This window comes from Pteropus vampyrus, unplaced genomic scaffold (genome assembly GCF_000151845.1).
Source record: "Pteropus vampyrus isolate Shadow unplaced genomic scaffold, Pvam_2.0 Scaffold58, whole genome shotgun sequence".
NCBI lineage: Eukaryota > Metazoa > Chordata > Mammalia > Chiroptera > Pteropodidae > Pteropus > Pteropus vampyrus.
This window is the reverse complement of record NW_011888839.1, coordinates 5,173,148-5,191,992: the sequence shown is the minus strand read 5'-3', so window position 1 is coordinate 5,191,992 and position 18,845 is coordinate 5,173,148. Positions and strand designations below refer to the sequence as shown.

Sequence of the window (18,845 nt, the reverse complement as noted above, 5' to 3'; positions counted from 1 at the left end):
AATTTTCATAGTTGACTGCTATTTATGCAAGGAAATTTTTTCCTCTAACATTAAATACTTTCTTTTTTGTTTATATATTCTTTCATACACCAAATTAATATTTGAGGTGTTTTATAGAGCTCGTAAGCACCAGGTATAATATGTACAGAGGACGGTGTAGCTGTTAATAAACAACTATTAGATGTTAATATTATAGGTATTGAATAGTCAAATAGGAACAGGAAGAAAAAGGTATTGGAGGAGGAGAATACAATAAAAACCTGGCTATTTTAGGCCCAAATCTCACTGAATATAGTAAAAGGATCAGGGACTTCTTGTTTATCTGGTGTTCAATTTTATTAGGCATTTGGTTTGCAACTCCTTTCTGAGAAAATTTACTTGCTAGTAAATAATCTGAATAAGAATTTAAAAACTGTGAACAACCAAGTGATCACACAAACTCAGTAGAGTAACACACAACCTTCTAAATATTCTCAGTGTATATACTATGCAATGAGAAATGACATTACAGTACCACGAGGCAGAGCAATGTCTTGGTATTTCAAAGAAAAACTCAATTTTGTTTACGATTTTTTTCATTGAAAATATATTCAATTATATTCAAATTTTTCAAAATTACTAGTTTATATGTGTATTGACAAAGCATGTTTTGCATACCTAGGAAATTCAATTTCCAAAAAAGAAAATCCTCAAAATTAAAAGGAAAGTTTATCAAGTAAAAGAAGCAAAATTGTAATATTTGACCACGCTAGCTTTTCATTACAGAAAAATAAGATTTCTAGATTAAAAGGTTTATAACCAATTTCTAGAGTTAATTTCTCTACAGAAACAAAAGCATAAGAATTACTGTTTCAAAGAAAAATGCCAGTTTCAATTTCTAGCAACTACAGTTGCCACATCTATTCTGGCTAAGAAAAGGAAACTATTGTATAGATTAAACTTCATCTAGTTTTAATAGACATTAGGTTGTGTTTTAATAGCAGGCCAGTTTACTGGGATTTATTAAAAATAAAAATATTGAGACAAATCATTAACAGTATTAGCAAATCAACACATGTTTTCTCTGTATGTTTCCAGAAATATTATTTTATGGAACTATTAGTTCCAGGAATTGGCCATTTAAAGCATCTTCCATCAGACTTTTATTTATGTTTTCTTTTTTGTTACTATATTTCTGTTTTCAAATTTTATACTGCATTAATTGGCAGCACAAAACTATTTTTGTAATGACTGAAGTCTTTAATCTTCAATTATACGAATTGAAGTTTTGTCCAAGGTCAAAATATTGGTAAAACAGTAGCAATATATTGATCAGCAATTGAGTAGAGTAGAATTGTTTTATTTTGAAATAAGATGAAATAAAATAACAAGGCACTTTTAAATTTAAAGCAATTATTATACAGGGGATAAATGTTTAGTTTTCTTGATAGTAAATATGTGTTATTTTGAAATAAATTGTGAAGTGGGGTAAAATAAATACTTCCTCTCCCTCCTTTTTTTCTGGTTTATTCATTTCAGAGAGAAGATAGGAAATAATCAAATGCCAGAGTTTTGCCCCAGCTTATTTTTTTTTGTTTTATACACTGGACCCTTCCTTGCCTCTTTCATTTGCCCAAGTACTGTTTATTCTTTTAGTTTCTGTGTGTTAGTCTGGATAAGCTAGGTAATGATGCATTTAAAAAGAGATCAAATCTCAGTGACTTAGCATAAAAAACGTTTACTTCTCATTCACACTTGCCTGTTGTAGATGGAGTGGCTGTCATGGTCTGTCATGTTTTTCATGTGGTATCTCTGTCTTCCAATATTTCCCATTTTGTGGTATCTTCAGCTTAACTCATGATTCTGCAATAGGAAGAATACAGAGGAAGGGAGCATGAAAAATCATGCACCACTTTTAAAGTACTTCATTCTAGAATGTTATTTACTTACATATCCAGGAAACGGAATGCTGGTAGTCATTAGCAATGTCTACAAAATTCAGCTTAAATAAAACATTTATGTATCTTTTCTTGGTTACTGTCTTCTCCCCTGATCTTCTCCAGAAGCTCTCTTAACCACTTGTTCTTTCTTTTTCATAGTCGTTTTTATAATGAATTGTTTAATTGTCTCTTTTTCCATCTAAACTCTAAGCTCCATGACTTCTGGAATTACATCTGGTTTTGCTCACAAATTTATTCACAATAATTGGCATAAAAAAAGCAGCTAAATATGTATTTGGTGATTTAATCAACTCATGCTAATAGTTTTCCATGGCTTACAGTCAGATATATGTTGATTTCTTTGGAATCTCCCATGGTTTCATACATGATGTTATGCACATAGTATGCAGCAAATAAATTCTTTCCTAACAGGTAAATCAAGTATTTGGTATATAGTATTTGCTTGACACTACTTGAGGAAATCTGTCTCATGGAATGATTATATTTAACTGAAAGTAAGAGGAAACTTACTCCTGGTAGCCAGAAATAATGTTTTCCATGAGATACTTCTGTCAAACTCCTCCCCCACCTAATTAGCAAAACTCTATTCTAGATCTTCTATGATAAAGACTATATATGAACTTGCCGGAAGAAATATGGGGAAGGGAATTCAAAGGTAAATGAGTCATGATCTCTGTCCTCAAAAAATTAACCATCTATTGGGGATAAGATGTATATATAATCATTACTGTTGAAGAAAGCAGTAGGACTTATCACTGCATTACTGTTGAAGAAAGCAGTGACAAGAACTGGTGCCATGATACTTAGATCAACTATCAACAACAGCTTCTAGGTAGGAAAATCAGGGAAAGTTTTATGGAGGAAGTAGCATTGGATCTGGGCCTTAACTGCTTGAGCATTGTTGAGAAGAGCAGAAGGCCATTTTGAGATGAGAAGAAAATACAAAGACCCTCTTGTATGCACATTGATTAAGTAGTTGTGATGAACATGGGCAATGGTTATTAATACTCTCAGTTCTTTTCTCTTTACTGTAAAAACAGAAGACAATATTTCTAAACTCTTTTAATGTTAGGTAGGGTGACAGGCTAGTTTAGGTTAATGGGCTATAATTGGAAATGATGTTTGTTATTTCTGGGTCAAATTCCTAAAGAGGCAGCGCTTGATTTTTCTATACTTCCTTTACATGTATTCAATAGATTGGAAGCTTTAGATTGAGATAAAGTGTCATAAAATGGTAAAGCCTCCATCAGCATAGATCCCTGCCAACGTAGATCAGAATCTTTTCCATCAATACTTGTTGGACATTTAGCATGAGCAAGAAATAAACATTTATTCTGTAAAAACACTGACGTTAGGATTCGATTGCTAAAATCCAGTCTATTCTCATTAACAGCATAAATATAGTCAATGTTCTATATGTACATATATATAATATTTAAATTTTTAAGAGATTTGGTATTAGAAAATTTAGATAGTACTCAATTTTGTCCACTAGAGATGTGTTCAGCTCTCTCTCTTTCTCTGTCTACTTTAAATCTAAGACTGGGATTTAATAAATCTAAGATTGAGATGTTTAGAAAAAAACCAAGGTTTACACAGAATAATTTCCAAATATAGCCAGTAGTAGACAATAAGTCGTCTGCTAGTTTTTTTGGCTGACATTTGATCATCTCATACCATACTATTTTACAAATTGATTTTTCCTCAAATTGATAAGACACTTCAGAGTTACAGGTTCTTGAGGGCAGTATAAAAAATTTAGCTTACCAGTTAGAAGTTTTTTGTTGTTGTTGTTTGTTCACATGATGACTTATGAGTAACTTCACAGGCTTTTAAAAATGGAAATGATGTAGCTTGACATAAATCAGATGAGAAGTTAGGCTATTTAAAAAAGACTATGCATATATGTTAATTTTAATTCAAGGAAAACACAATTTAATTGTTTTAGATAGTGTCATTTACTTTCTGTTTCTCACATGTTTAGTTACACAGAGATGATTGTTTATGTTGAGCGTGGATCTATATTAGCAGTATGAATATTCATTCTGAAGCCGAGGCTAGTGTTTATGATTAGCTCTAGGAGTTGAGACATCCTCATGAATTACTGATTCTGGGGTTTTAGTATTTTTAGTATTCTATCAATTATGGTGGTGTACATATTCCTGTTAAGGGGAAAGAATTAGAATCTCTCCACCTTTTGGAAGATTGAGTCCTACTACCAAAAAGACAGGAAAGAGTAAAAATAGGGAAAAACACATTCGATGCAGAAACCTATTTGAACATAGTTAATAAGTCCCTTTTTATTTTTTAAACATCTGATACCTTTAAAGGACAAATTCTTGAATTTCAGAGAAGAGCACTTCTATATTCTGTTTTTAATTTCCTATGCTTTAGAATGAGTCAAACTTCTCTGATTTCCAGCACCCACTTTACAAAAAATAAAAAGTGTACTGTGAATTTCAAACATGACCTGAGTGAGCAACTTTATGAAAATAATGTGCATGTATAATTACATGCTGTCAATTCTCTTACATGAGGGAGGATTATCAAGTTTGCATATTAATCAGGTACACAGTTTCCAACTTTCCTCCTCAGTGCTGTATTAAGTACCATGTAATGTGGTGATAAAATGAGAGGGAATCAGACACCACTAGTGCTATAGAAAGTGTGATATAATATAGGGAGTAAAAAGGGAGTAATATATAGCAAGATGCACTGAGATCATGGAGGTTAGTGTACATAAACCAGAAGAAAATGGAGTGGTATCTGGAAAAGCAGCAGAGTAGAAGTGATTCCCTAGAAGTGTATACAGACCAACTATTCTATTATGAACTCTCTGCCTAGTCTCTGCAGATGGCTGACTTCAAGTTATCCTCCACATTTACCATTAGCTTCAATTCAGAAAAGAGAGCTTTCATCATTGTGATTATTAATATTCTCGATAGGGTAATGATTTGCTTCGATTTTCACTCTTATAATGCAATTCATGATCTCATCATTATATATGATACTTTTATTTATTTATTTTTATTATTTATTATTATTTATGCCTACAGTATCTAGTCTTCCTAGGTGGTCTCCCATCCAAGTACTAACCAGACCCAACCCTGCTTAGCTTCCAAGATCAGACATCGGGCTTGTTCAGGGTGGCATAGCCATAGACCATTATATATATATGTGATACTTTTAAAAACTGATATCGATAAGCCTTTTAAAAAATAGAAGATTGAGTGAGAGAGTTGTTAGAATTTTTAATAATCAGGGTAGATATATAAAACTATACAAAATGGTATATATTTAAATGTTAAATCAGAAAGAAAATAGGCACAAATCATTGTGTTTCAACTCATTTGCTGAGAAACTTGTATAATTGAAAAACATGAAGGTAGCTACTATATTACATTCTCTCACCTTAAATATAGCAGATTAAATACTGACTTACATGTTAATAAGTAGTAATTTTCTAATTTAGATGCGTATCTGTAGAAAGTTATTTTCTTCTAGATAGTGGGGCTTTATATAGGGGACATAGACTCGAGTTTAATGCTGCCCACAGCTCCTCATGACACCTAAGGGGAAGATCACTGGTCAAAGAAGAGGGTAAGGATTGCAAATTTATATCCCTGTAGATAGATTTTAGCACAAGCTGAGTGGTAAATTGAGTGAACTCCCAAGGCCTTGTGTCTTGTAGAACTCCTATAGAGTTCTTTCCAGGGCCTCAGAGAAAGCAATACTTCTCTTAGCAGGTTCCAGTGGGTACACATCAGTGTCACAGACCTGACCTGTGTCCAGTAGCCTCAGGCTGTATGCATACAGGTTATTCCTGATGTTCTGATCTCATTAGAATTAGATGCTAACATGGTCATTTTAACAGTTTATTTCAGGGCACATTTTAGAGGAACAGTTCAGTATGTATAGTTCAGTAGCATTCTGTAGAATATAATGGGAAAATAGATGCCATTTTCTTCCCACTCCCTAGGGAAATTTTGGCAAGTGATGACTGGTGGGTGATTATGTGTTGAATCCTTTTCAGTAGAGCAAGACTTTATCACAGAGTCCTTTAAATAGTTAATTTTTTAAAGGGGCAGATTAATTCAAAATGTCTTCCCACAAAGTGTGGAGGGGTAGTATGGAGTTGGTAGTTGTGTATGCTGTGGCTTCAGACTGCCAGGTTTGTATCCCAGCTCTATCACGTAGTGTGATGGGTAATTTTGTGCAAGTTGCTGAGCCTACCTTTGCCTCAGTTTCTTCTACTATAAAATATGCATAATCATAGAGTCCTTGCAATGAGAATTAAATGAGCTAATTTATATAGAGTGCTTAGAAAGGTACCTGACACTCAATTAGCACCTAGTAAACATTGAAACTTGTGAGGCCATAGATTTTGGAAGTAAGGATATTTTAGATTTTAAAACTTACCTATGCTCTTCATAATATAATACTCACTTTAGGGTCTGGGGCAGAAACTCTTAAAACACTTTCATGTTTCTATAGCCAAATCTATAGAATGTTCACACTATATGGGATGAATAAAAACTATGAATAATCTCAGGTCAATTAAGTTAGGTTTTGCTACTAAACAAGTTAACAAAAAAAAATCATTTTTAGAGAGAATTTTAGATTTTTAAATTTCAGATAAGGAATTGTGGACTTCTATTGTGTTTATTATGTCTGTAAGCCAAAATAGACTCTACAGTGGGTTGGCAAGCATCTTAATATAGAGGCTCAGACCCATTCTCTGTGGTTCTCAAAGTATTACTGACTCAGGCCTCACTGTAGGGCAGGCTAGCTTATATGAGAGTCTTAATATTCATTTAAGATTGAACAGACATCACACATGGGATGAAATTATTCTTCACTGAAATCTTTGTTTGATTTTCAGGAAACATGTTCTTACAACCTGGTCTTACTTCACAACTTCAGAGATTTCATCTATAAAAGGCATCCGTCTCCAGCTGGATCTCATGTCCACAGAATCATTTTCTTTGGCTCATCCCATTTTTCGTTTGTTTGTTTTTTGGCTCTACTGACATCCAGAGGCCAGGACCTACCTCTAAGATTCCAGTGCCTGTGTCCATGTCCCATATCACTCTGTTTTGCTGTCAGTAGGCAAAAGTAATGCCTATGTGGACAATGAGGTTTAGTTGAATGGTTGATTTGAAGTTCTAGATAAGAACATCCCGAATCATCTACCTAATTTTGCTATGTCCAAAAACCATAATTCATTCTGTCTACGTCTCCCATTCTGTGTATTTCCTTCATGGTGGTGCTACAAAGTCATAGCATTCTTCTGGTTATGAAACTTAAGATAAGGAAAAGGCTTTCTATATTACTTAACTGACACTGAGAAAAGTTAATTAGCTAAAGCATGGGATTGGGTGATGCTATTGGCTTAGTCTATAAATATCTTCTCTTAAGGGCAAAATCCATGCCTTTTACTCTGTCTGATTAATGGTCCAGATGGAGTGTTAAGCTGGCTTTCTTTCTCATCAACAAAAGGCTAGAATGCCTAGAAGCTCCATGCCTATGAAAATTAAACTTGCATTATTATTTATTTTCCTTGTTTCTCTATAGATTTCAAATTATTTTGCGGGTATACTGATGATGGCAAATGAAAATATAGTTCATACAATTCAACTTATATGTCTTCTGTTTTTTAGCTTCCTTACAACAGAACACCATCAGCGAATTAACTTTGTAGAATTTTGCTTGACATTTAGAAAAATGATGGCTAAATGAGTGCATTCCCACCCAATAATTCCATTATAGTCTCCAAGGCTCACCACTCATTAATTGCTTTTCTAATTGCTTTATGAGAAATTGCTATTTGATATGTTTTTCTCCTTTTTCTTTCTAAAGTCATTGACAGTTGCTAATTCACTTACTAGATAATTTAGGATAAATTACATAATTTATTTGAGCATTTACAAACAATTTCAACATGCTGAATTCTGAATTGCCCTTGTGATACAGTGTTCTCTGTTGATCTATTTTTGACATTCATTAATTCAACCTTTTATTCAATAAAGAGGTTTTGAAGTTTTATGATGATCAAGGCATTGATCCAACAATTGTGGAATCTCTAAAGAAGGTTGTTGTCCTAAAGGTGCTTATATTCTAGTAGGGTATGAAGACTAAAATAATGAGAATTCAAGGTCAAAAGTGATAATTGCAGAGGATTGAGCAAAACAAAGTCCAATGGGAATTCAGAAAAAAGAATGGAGGTCATTTCTGGCTGGGGATGTTAAAAATGGTTTAATGGAGAAAATTACATTAAGTGGTATATTAAAGAGTAAATACAATTCATTTTGCATTATAAATTGGTTAAAACATCTTTTTTGTTCATCAAGAGAAGACTGGCTAGGTAAATAATTACACACACCTAAAATTAGGTTGATGTTAAAAATATCTAATAGTACAGTGTGTACACTGACAATTCAGAATAGATGTCTGACTTTTCAAAATGGACAGATGCCAGCCTATGTGCTATACTGGTACGTACTGGCTGAATATGAACCTTACCTATAATGACACAAATAATAATTAAAATAATGACTCAAATCTACATTTCTTTACATGGAAGGATGCCTACAACATGCTGTTTCATTTTTAAAAGCAAGTTAAACAGCAGCATGTATAGTATGATCTATTTTATAAAATTATATTTGTATATTGAGATCTAGAGAATTGTCTGAAAGATGTTCAACAAAATTTAATACCATTTCTAATGATTTTTATCTACTTCTTTGTATTTTTCTATTTTCTCTGAATTATTTACAGTGACAACAAATCAATTTTCCAAAATAAATCAAGTAATTTAAAAATCATTATGTCAAAAGTCATTATGAACAACATTTTAACTGTTAGTGATAAATTAGTGAAGAACATGACAATTAGAAAGAAATTATAGCCGTGTGTATATTCATGAAAACAATACCATTTGGTGGGAACAGGAAGTGAATGAAAAGAAGATGCTGAAGAAAATATGGATGAAATAAAGTTGGAAAACCATTGTTGGAAAATCCTAGAAAACCTTAAAAAATACAAATTTGACTTTTTGTGATTGGTAAAGGCAGAGAAGTGTAACTATGGTTTTGAGCCAAGTAATTATCACTAAAAACCCCTCACTTAGAAGTTGTTCTGGAAACAATCTTAGGAGGGAATTTTGGTGACCAAGAGTGGAATTGGGGGTGGTAGTGAAGTTAATTTAATAATCTGCAAGGGAGGCAAGGAGGACATGGTATTTTATAGTGGCAGTAGCTGTGCAAGAAAAGCATAGATACCAACTTTTTTTGGAGGGAGAGTGAACACTACTTATACATTGTCAGAGAAAGGAGGGTAAAAGAGAGGTAGGAGTCACTAATACTGGCAATCTTTGCTTGAATAAAGCAATTATAAAGGAGCTACAGGTTTATGAGAAAATTTCAGAGAAATCAGAATATCAGATCCGGAAGTGATCATTTATTTTGTTTCTCTCATTGTATGTAGGAAAATGAAAGGGAGGTTAAGTGATTCACCAAAAAATTTACAATTAAAGGTTAAGTTTAGATACATTAAATTTGAAGTGCCATAGGATATCACATTGGGATATCTGATAAACCCATTAGAAAATTGGTTGAGAGCTCTGTCAAGCTCCATCTTTCCCTTTAGTCAAAATTAATGACTCTTTTGTGGTCCCATAAAATTATAAATACTTCTAATGTGGCATTTACTAAATTATATTTAATTTGTTTATATTATTGGTTTCTACTGATATATATATATATCAGTAGAAACCAATAATATATACACACATACATACTTGGGGAAGAAAAGGGCCACACCTTGTTCATTCACATAATATTTTAGAGATAGACGATATAGATATAGATATAGATATATAGTGTTTAGTACAGTGCAGTACTGTAGGTTCTCAAAATTGTTTAGATGAATAAATAAGAAAGGTGGCAAGGAACATATAGATTTAACAGTCTTCCTAAAAGTTGTAATAGAACCTATGAGAGTGAAAGTCCTCAAAGGAGACTACATAATTATGAAAGAGCTCCCTCCAGTTGAGCTCATCTGCTCACATAGGTATAAGTATAGGTGTGTAGGCGTATTACCTATTTACTAAAGACTTTCAAATATATATTTACAACTCTGATCTCTTTTGCATTATAGATAAACCAATTGCATTCTGAATAGTCTCCTTAAAATTAAAGATTCCGACATTTCTATACCTCTCTCATTCAGTCTGTTTCTCCTCCCTAAATCCTGTTTTGGTTAATTGCACCATAATCAAATGTATCAGAAACCTGAGAGCTGAGATTTCCTTATGCTGCAAATCTGATTCTTCTATTAAATTTACTTCCCGAGCATCTCATAAGTGTAAACCTTCCTCTGCCCACATTCTCTGCTGCTTCTCTTTGATTCCAGTTCTCATAATTGCTCAACTGGAATGTTTCAATAACCTACCAACTTGTCTTTTTCAGCTCTAGTTTATCTGTATCCTTAAGCTGCCACCATGAGAGAACTGAATTATCTTTATTAAACGCAAATATAATTTTATTTATTTATTTAAAAATGTTGCAATAGCTCTCAATTACTCAGGTTACAAATCACACACATTGGAGGGGTACCTGCCATGTTTTGATCTGTCTCTCCAATTTCATTGCTGTCTTTTACTCAGTGCTCCAGTCATCCTGACCTAATCACAGCTCCTCAAACACTCCATGCCATTTCTTACCTTGTTAATTCTTCTTTTTGGAGTACCCTTTCCTCTATTCTGAAGAATTCTTGTTTATATTTTAAGAACAAGATCAATTACCACCTCATATGGGTAAGATCCTCTGACATTTCTTGATAAAATTGACCACTCCTTCTCTTATGCCCTGAATGTGCCTTATGCCATATATAGTTTCTGTCATATATTATTGAATTTACTTGCCTATAAGACAGAGGTTTACACTGTGAATTCCAAGAAAGTAGAGATTGTCTTAGTCGACTTTTAGGCCGAGACTAGTTGTAGTGCCTGGCAGATAATAAACATCCAATAAATATTTATCAACTTCTGCATGGAAGGATGCTGATGACTGAAAAGCTAGTCTTCTTACTCTCCTCTCTCTCCTCTTCCTCCTCCTCCTTCTCTTTCTTCTAATTAGGTTCTTATTTGTGACCTTAATATAACACTTTGAGGAGAGAGGTAAAGATAGGTGTGAATTTTAGAAGTTTAAGGAATTAGAGAGAAAGAATCAGAATCAGGGAATGTTGTGTGTGTGTGTGTGTGTGTGTTTACAGTGAATCTCAAAGGAGTATCAGAATCCCAAGAGATTTTGGACGTGAATATCTTAGGATACAGGCTGTTAGAAAAGAACTCCTGCAAAAACATGTGAGTTTTAAGAATATGGTTCTATATAAGAAGAGAAGTTCTATGTAAGGAAGAGAAGATGAAGGTGAAGAGGGAAAAGACTTTGTCTTATACATCTTTGTATATTTAATGGTTTCCATGTAAGATCATCTAATGTATTTACATAGAACTGTAGGAAAGGAGTATGGGTGGATATGAGGGAAAGAAGAAAGCATGGAAAAGACATAGGGAAGAGATGTTTAAGGTGGATAAGTTGAGTAAATTAACAATTAAGACAAAATGAACCATTAGATCCATCTTACTATAAACTTTTAAAAACTTTTATAAACTTTTCTATGAAATTGTCAGTATAATCTTTCCTCATCCTTGTCTTCTACCACACTTACCATCCGTAACCACACGGGAAACTAAAATGAGGACATGTTATAGAAGGCTTTAAATGCCATGGTAAGCACTTCAACTTAAGTCTGTTATGCAAAGGGAAGCTCTTCTCTGAGTGTCTTTTTGGAAGTGTACTTTCAGTTGGATTAAGTTTACCTGGCTACAAGAAGTAAGCAAGTCTCCAAGAAGAGCAATTAAGAAGCTAGATGAAGTATCCAAGCAGAAAAAATAGTGTAGGGCTTAATTTAGTAGTGACAACAAAAGGAAGCATTGACAAATCAGAGGAAAAATAGAGGAAATTGAAGATTGGTTATCTTAGGGACTAGAGGAGAGGCATGAGTTGAGTCTGGGGGAGAGAATGGTACCTTTTGTACCTTGCTATATCTTTTTCTTGGAATGTCCTTTATACTACTTTGAAAGGTATCATAGTGCCTGTGAAATGATGTTTAATCTGTAAAACTGTTCAGAGAAGGCAAGCCTGTTTGAAGATTTTAAATACTCTTTTTAAATAGCTGAGATGCTGTGTGAGGCTATCACACCTTGTGTACTGACAGCACCATTCAGCCATTTATGCTGATAGTGCACTGTAGAGACAATGTGAATTGTGCTGTTTTTGAGTGTGAGAGCCTAGCTCTAAGAGTTCAGTGATTTTACTCCATGATAGCTATTGAACCACTTATTTTCATTATGAAGAAAATTAAACATCTGCTCTCACAGTTAATCACAATCCATGACTAGTCATTGCTGCCACTGGAATTTCTTTATCATAGTTTTATTGCATTTTTGTATTTATTTTTCATTTGTCTGTTCCTAGTTATGAAGTTCTGATTTTTAATATCATAGACCCTCTTTCCTTTCATACTTTTTTGACTCATTGACATTAAGAGAAAGTAATTTAAATTCAAGAAGCAATCCTTAAACAAAGACTGCATGTAGACTATGAAAATGCAAACATTTTTTTCATATCTAAAATATTGATGGTGATAAGCTAATCAGAGGCAGAGTTGTGATATAAATTAAGTTTCAGCTTTGTTTTTTCTAAATACAACTTGTACAAATTACCAATATTTCTAGTTATAGGAAAATAATGTGAATGGAAAAGCAAATCCTCACAACTTTATGTCTTATACTATTAATGATTGACATAAGATTTGTTAACATTGGTTGATTCGACTCTGGTATTCAAGGGCACCACTGAATGCTTTCCATTTCTGCTTCTAATACAGAAAAGCTTCAGCCAGATTGTGGTGTTCACATATTTAAGAAATGAATCACTTTTTAAGATATGCTGCTTCTGGAAATACTATTTTGTTTTTTTTTTTTTACCCACAAAATACTAAATCTACATGCTAATACGATGATGAGTGGTTTTGAAGTCAGCCCAAATGATCTAAACCATATGTAAAAGACATCTGTATTTTATGCTGGTCTTACTTTTAAGTAAGATGTACTGTCAGTGTGATTTGTGAAAATTCTTGTGAACATTGACACAGGTGAATGACTTTATGTGCAAAGTCCTACTTAACAGTTTTGGCTATAAAGACTATTTTTAATAATGTGAGGAAGACAGTCTCTCTTTGTTTATAATTCCTTTGAAGCATGTTATCTTACAAACCCCGATAAATAGTAATGTATCTTTGAGCTACTAAATCAGTTACACTACTAGCACTAAAAATAAAACAAAACTTGCCAATTAAAACATCATCAAAACTTTAGCATTTTTTCCTGAGGAGGAGTAAAAGATCACCATCATAGTGATATTTTTCAAAGCTTTTGATTTTATTTTCCTTTTTTTCCTTTCTCTAAACCAGCAGATTTATAAGCCATGTACTCGAACAGCATAACCATTTACCATTTGGTAGAATTGGCTGACATTTCATTTTTTCTGGGCAGATTGCAGATAAGTTTGACATTATTTTACTGGGTTCTGAACTACATCATTAACATATTGTTTATGACTAAAAGCAAAGTAGTTTTATTTTGTGGCATAATACCCCACATTTTCTACAAGTAGTAAAAAAAGTACAATTTCTCTGCAAATAACTAGGTAATACTCCAGTCTTTTAAGAAAAAAAAAAATACGGAATTCTATTAATGTAACAAAATGTATCACTAAAATGGTATGTCAGAGGGGAATGAAAACCTCCATAAAGGCATGATGTGTTTACTGTTGATATCTCTAAATCTTGGCTAGAAATGAGAAACATTCATGAAATATTGGGCTTAAACTAAGATTGCATCAGTATGGTAGCAATATCGTACTTATCTACTAACGGAATATAACTGCTGGTTGTACCACATGAAAATGAAAATTTGCTTTTTGATCTAAGGCATAATTCTTTTCTTGTCCATGTTGGATAACTTTTTGTTTTTTTAACATAAAGAAAATAAGAGCCAAGCAACTGTACCACAAGACAGCTTTGTTTGAGAAATCCAGGGAATAATAAACTGCTGATCATTTTTTAATTAAAGTGGTGATCGAATAATTACCATGCTCTTATTTCAGTTCTCAGTATATTTGCTCACCTCTCATCTTCCCTCCACTGAATCAAATCCACTATATAAAATAAATAGGCCACATTGAACAATTATTGGGTCCTCTTCTTTGAAAATTTGAAAAGCCATTGTAGTATTATACTTGTATATATATGGATGAGCTATGTTGAAGAATTCACTTGCTATGAATTTTTTCTCTTTTCTTTTGTAATGCTGACATATTTTATAAAGACAAAACATCTTGTTGCTGTAAAATGCTGCTTTTACTGACAGTAAGCACCTAAATGAAGTATTGTGTGAATGTTTTGGTCACACACACTTTAGTGTTTAAGCAAAACATCAAACCAATTAGCAAGCTATGCTTCAGAGATAAAGTATGTAGACTGCTAGCAGATTTTAATGCATTTTTCCCTCTAGTTACATTCATGGATTTAATTCTTTCTAGTTGTGTGGCAACAGATAGAAAATCTTGGGGGACAAACTATAATTTCATGGTCATCTTAGATAATTATACAAATTATCTATTATTAATTCCATTTCCCATTTGTTTCATCAACATTTTGAAAGGGTAAAGGAGACTGTTTTTGTGAACTTGCTTTAAACTCTTCACTATTTTTGATACTGAAAGGTGTTCTGGAGTGATGTACATTGATCCAACATACCTATTCATGTTGTGCATCAGAGATGACCTGATTTTTATAATGTCTTAGCTAGAATGCCATTATGCCAGAAAAAAAATGTATTAAATTTTCAAGAATGATCTTAGGCATATCAAGCATATCATCTTTTGTTCCAGCATGCCCATTTTCTTCTAATTTACCTTACATTTTAGATTTTATCTGAAAGAAATCTGTACATTCAATTTTATCCACGTACAGAATTTAGCAGGTTGGGAGTGGGGATGAGCAACACAAAATGAGTAAGAAAAAGACTTAGAAAAGACATTTGCAGAAATTACATTCCTTTGATTCTGATTATCTTATTGTTATTAGGTTTATTCTGATTTATATTATGCTTTAAGATATAATATGATTTTACTCTGGCCCCAGAACTGCCTTTAATAATTTTAAGTAGGTATTTATCAACCTATTTAGGTTATAATCGGATTGCTATTATTATGAATATCAAAATTTTTCTTCAGTGTAAAGTTGTTCTTATATATTCATCTAGAGTCCTCCAATGAGAAATAATTCTTAGTTAAAAGGCTAAATTTATTATAGTTTAAATTAATTCCACATTATTGCAATTCAGATGAGCTTAATATTATCAATTTTATCTTCATATTAAAAATTAACATTATGTTAAAGTTAATACTCTAAATATATGGCATTTGGAAGTAAATAAATCAATAGCATTTGGAATGATTGGTATGCTACTGGTTTGGTGTGGAAGTGGATCAAAATACACTGAGGCATGATAGCTCTTTTAGGTCCCTAGAGTTTTATTTAGGGTATTATTCTGATAGACCTTGAAATGATATACAAGCAGGCCAGAGGAATTAAAGTACTTGTGAAACTGATCCTTTTATTCTCGTGGAGCACATTTGGCTCTCCATGTTTGTATTGATTCATTATTATTTGTAATTCATGTTAAATATGAACCATTCTTTTCAATATGTACTACAAAGGAATTTATATTTTATTTCCATTTTGTTGACAAATCAACAGAGATAATTATATTTTGCTTAAAAAATATTGATTCCAGCCAGAGTGAGCCCATTGTTAAAAGCCAGTAGATAAAAACTAGTCAACATTTTAATAAATTGTTTTGTGTCACTAAATGAGAGTGGCTGTACTTTTTTGCCTTGTTTTGTTTTGGTTTGGTTTTAGTGTTGAGTGAATCAGGGTGACAATATTTCAGGGAGTGAAGAGGCAGAAAGTGATTTCTTTATCTATGTACCAGTATTTGTGGACCTATGGGCTTCTATGCCACTAAGAGAGGGTGATAGTCTTGATGAGGTGGAATAGCTTGAGAGGATTTCAAATTGTCCTGTAAACTTAGAAGAACTATTAATAGTTTTTCTAGTTTGCCATTTTGTTGAAGAAACATGCCTAGGGTAATTAGCTGACCTCCACAAATCATCAATGACAGCTGGAGAGGGAACCAAAGACTCCTATTTTCAAGTGCACGGTTTTACATATGCCAGTGCCATTAAATAAAAGAATCCAGCAATGCTGGAGGAAATACCTTACTGTGAGCTTATCACACTAAGATTTTTAAAAAACTATCTGCATATTATTGTTTGCTTAAAGAATTCTGAAATATAATGGAGATGAAATATTCAGGTTTAGACTGATTGCAAAAGAAACTGCAATAAAGGGAACTGCTTATTACCATAGAAACAAGAAAGTGTGCACAACGTCAACATTTGAAACCAACAGGACTTGATAACAACACATTATAACCTAGTATCTTTTGCTCACAGAATAATTTTTGGGTTTAAATTTTTACTATAAAATATACTGATGATTTATATTCATGGAACTAGCACTGTCTCAAGATGCTATGATGCTCAATTAGATTATTCAGAATATATTCTATGTTTAGAATATATAACCATTAATGTATGCTTAGTGATGGCAACTGGACTCTCAGGTAAAAAAAATAGATTGCACATTAAAAATTACACTGATCTTTGTTTTTATTGTGGCACTGTGTATTATTTGACAATGCTAGAGAATATGCTATCGCTCCAGCCTAATTTTTCACATAATTAAAATGACCATTTTAAACAGTAATTTTTTAAAATTTTCATTACTCATAATAGAAAATTTTTGATAGGTAGTATATTCTTAACTAGCTTCCTTATACATAGTACATTAAGTAGATTTAAATATTTTTTTGACTGTCGGGGCTCATAATTAAGAGTATCAATTATAGTATTTTGCCATGACCCATAGATACTCTTGGTAACTTTTGTTTATTTAGCCCTTCTTGTATTTACTCTAAATGACTCCATCTAGTATAGCGCATCCTTCCTATCAACTTTAACTTCACTGGTGTCAGTGCTCTTCCTTCATGTTATTCATTTATTTACTATTTTTTTTTTAATCTATGTGAATAAGTTTGCAGAACAAGAGCAAGCAGCCTCTGGATAAACATATGAGACTTTTCTTATGATTAAAATATGAGTACCTTGATGAATGTTTTATAAAATTTATTTCTGCCTCCCAAAGATCTCTTTTATCAACTTCTAATTCCATCCAAATTTTCTGTGATTGAGAATGCTGGATGCTAATTTAATGATAAGTGAAGTTATTATTGTATTTTCAAAGTATAAGATACAATACTGAACAAATGAAAAATCAATTTAACCCCGAATTTCAGAACATTAATGAAGCTATCATGGAAATGAAAAAAAAAAAATCTGAATACTTGAAGGCTATTATTTAAAATTTTGAATGACCAAAACATTAAATTAAAATTTCAAATGACTTTATCATCTCAGATTAATTACTATAATTTTTAAAGTTAATTTTTCAGTCTTTGAAACAAATTATCTGGTTAGGAGGGGTAGTAAAAAGTGACAAACAATCTTCATTTGTTCACATGGGTTCTTAGTGGGCAGCCTCTTTATTTTTATTGCTAATATGACATCTCCCAAGTACATTAAAGTTTTTGTCTTATATTTTGCATTCTAGATGGATGAGTCATAAATAACCCCAATTCTCAATACCTTAATTCATGTCTGCACAAGAAACATAATAATTTTTTAGCTGTTAGAGTTTTTACATCTTAAAACACCAGAAAGTCTATCTTAGAGGTTGACATTTCAAAAAAGTGGCAGCAATTTTATTTAGAGAATAGATGTTAATTTCCATGCCTCAGTTTCCTTGGAGTTTAATGACAGGATTTTAGCTACATGATCTCTAAAATTCTTGCCAATGCTGAGATTCATTGAATCATATTAAAGATTGGAGACTGAGTGTCCATTCATCGATATTTGGCCTTTGGATCTGGTCTTTCTGCCAAGAAATTCTTATTTTCTTGGCAGCTTGTCATGAAAGGTCAGAGTTTCTTTGCATTTTTTTCACCTGGTCTTTTAATATTTATTCAAGCATGGCTATTTTTCTGTGGTCAAATTGTGGTCTGTGAAGATGTACATTCTTTTGCAAATTTATTTTTAGGTTTTTGAGTTTATTCTGACATTTTTTATTGGAACATGTAAGAAGACTGGTTGGTAGTGAACATGTGAAATTAAGTTTAGACCTTTATAGGAAATGGCAAAGAATATAATGTTTATTGAAAAGTTTTGATGAAAATTTGTGAGGGGGCAAACTTTAGATAAATGTGAGGGCTTCCTGACAATTAAAATCATCCAAAAATGAAACTAAACGCCTTGTGCAGTGTGAGTTCCCCATCAATGGGTATATTCAAAGAGCATTTGCATGGTTATATAATGAGGTTTTTCAAAACCAGTGAGTGGAAGGCTGGATGACCTTGTCTTAAGGTTCTTTCTAATTTTAAGTTTCTATAAGTTCCACATTAAATATAATTATATCGATTTGGGAATTTTGCTTGAGTAAGGATTCTATTAAGAATTAGACTTAAAACATCTTTCTTGGCTAATACATGGAACTTTGCAGCGATATATTAGAATCATTAATAAGCCAAAACTCAACACTGATCTGACTAGTATAAGAGAAAAACAAAAAACAAAAAACAGTTATTTGAGAGGATAT

General features: G+C 32.5%; 1 protein-coding gene and 1 pseudogene across 3 annotated transcripts in view; one reads left to right on the top strand and one right to left on the bottom strand.

Annotated features, from left to right (window-relative positions):
* Positions 1 to 18,845, top strand: part of GRIK2 (glutamate ionotropic receptor kainate type subunit 2) — a 580,378-nt gene that overhangs the window by 108,985 nt on the left and 452,548 nt on the right. The window lies entirely within an intron of this gene.
* On the bottom strand, positions 4,988 to 5,103 carry LOC111740174 (annotated as a pseudogene).